Source organism: Octopus bimaculoides, chromosome 1, assembly GCF_001194135.2.
Source record: "Octopus bimaculoides isolate UCB-OBI-ISO-001 chromosome 1, ASM119413v2, whole genome shotgun sequence".
In the NCBI taxonomy this organism is placed as follows: Eukaryota; Metazoa; Mollusca; class Cephalopoda; order Octopoda; family Octopodidae; genus Octopus; species Octopus bimaculoides.
The window spans coordinates 182,094,495-182,097,066 of NC_068981.1; positions in this window are offsets into that span (position 1 = coordinate 182,094,495).

Consider the following 2,572-nt stretch of genomic DNA (forward strand, 5'->3'; position numbering starts at 1 on the left):
GTCGTCGTCGTCGTCATCATCGTCGTCATCGTCATTAGTAGCAGCAGCAACGGCAGCATCACTGTCATCATCCCCATCATCATGATCATCATCATCATTATTATCATCACCTTCACCATCATCATCATCATCATCATCATCATCATCATCATCATCACCATCATCATCATCATCCCCCCACCACCACCAATATTATCATCATCATTATCATCATTATAATCAGCATCTTCAATATCATCATTATCATCATCAGTAGCAGCAGCAGTGCCATCATCATCATCATCATCATCATCATCATCTTCATCATCATCATCATCATCACTATGATAATTGTCATCCAGGTCATCATTATTGAAAATATACTGAATTACATTCTAAAACTAGTTCACATATTCCTTCTCTCACTCTCTCTCTCTCTCTCACACACACACACACACACATACAACACACACACACACACACAGCTGTTTTACATACATGCTCTCAGGCATTACATTAACCCTACACATGACACTCTTGTCTCCAGTTACCCAGTTACACAACTGTTCAACTTGATCTCTCACTCACCTACTCACTCACTCACTCACTCACTCACTCACTCTTTCTCCTCCATCTTCCCCTCTCTTTCTTTCTCTTTCTAGCACTCCATTTTTTTTCTCTTTCTTTCTCAAATACTTTCCTACTTCCTCTCTCTCCCACCTCTCTCTCTCACTCCCCCTATCTCTCTCTCTCTCTGTGCTTTTCCCTTTCCTATGTTGTTCCTTTCCTTACCACCATCTCCCTCGTTCCTTTCTACATCTCCACTTCCTCCCCATGATTGACCTTCATTCCTTCCCCAAGCATCTCCACATGCTTCTCACTCACTTCCTTTCCGACCTTCCTGTCTGGACTTTATGCTTCTTCCTCATTTTCCTCCTCCCTGGACTTTTTCCCCTTCTCAGTGAAGAACTGTCCTTGAAACGTCATTTCTAAATCTATTTTTCCTTCTAAAACTTTCTCTAAGCATCAATCTAACATATTCACTATGTATGTCTAACTGAATTTTGTTGCTTATTCCTGTTTTTGCTTTTCATTCTTGGGGTTGCCCATATACATACATACATGTGTGTGTATATACATTTCTTTTAATTACATTTTTTAAAATATGTATTTTTGATAATGTTCGTTTTTTCAAGAACCGAAACATGTTAAATATCTTTGAGAAAATTATAAATTAAAATTCATTTTATATAGTGGCGTTTTCAAACTTCTTTTTTATAAATATATATATATATATATACACATTTATATATTCGTTTTGCAAGATTCTTGATGTGAAATTGTATGTTGAAGCAGGTATTGTTGTATTTGGGGATGGTCATGTTGCCAGTTTAGCCAATAAAAACACACGTACTATATATTTGGTGTTAATTTGCTTTAGCTTTATTTTACATTAATTGTATTTCGGCCAGAGTTCTTTCGTCACACTTCTGTGACCTCATCAGTGGTCCTTTGCTTTCTTCCTTCCTATTTGTGTGTCTTTCCTTACTAACGATCAGCCATTTTGTATTTTGTCAAACACCATACATCATACAATCTGTTTCACATGGCTGTTCAGATACAGACATCATACAATCTGACTTTCACTCTGAGAGTGGCCCTTTGTCGCCAGCAGAGATAGGAGCTCTCTGAACTTTACCCAACCTAAATACGTATATATTATTGTTATTATTATTATAATAAAGTATTTTCAATGGATCAGTTTTGAGCTCTATTTAAAGTTGATAGATATATATATATGTATATATGTATATATATATGTGTAATATGCATGCATGTATGTATATATATATGTGTGTGTGTGTGTGTGTGTATTATGCATATATATATATATATATATATATATATATATATATATATATATATATATATATATATATATATATAGGCAAACAGTCAAATCGTCCAACCCATGCTAGCATGGAAAGCAGACGTTAAACGATGATGATATATGCATATATGCATATATACATATATACAAATATAAATGTGTGTGTGTGTGTATGCATAAATGTATGTATGCATGTATGTATGAATGTGTGTATGCATGTATGTATGTATGTATTTATATGTAGTGACCCTCAAAGAAAAGAGTTGGCTCTATATTATATTGATGAGGTCCAATAATACTGAAACATATCCACAGTTGTTCTTTACTTGCACACAAAATTACATTGTTTCTTATTCATGAAAATTAATTTTGTGACATTAATTTCTGATTACTAAATAATTACCTTAATTTTTTTTTCTTTTTTGGTGGTGTGGGGGCAGAGAATTACTTCAAGGGCTTTGTATGCTGGCCCTTACTTATAGGGGTATCTCAGTAATTTGAGAATGAGTGAGTGAATGTGCATGTGTGTGACTGTGTGTAAGTAACTGAGCAAGTGAGTAAGCAAGCAAGCAAATATGTAAGTTAGTGAGAATGTAAGTGAGTGAGTGAGTGAGTGAATGGGAGACAGAGAAAGTGAGTGAGTGAGTGAGTGAGTGAGTGAGTGAGTGAATGGGAGACAGAGAAAGTGAGTGAGTGAGTGAG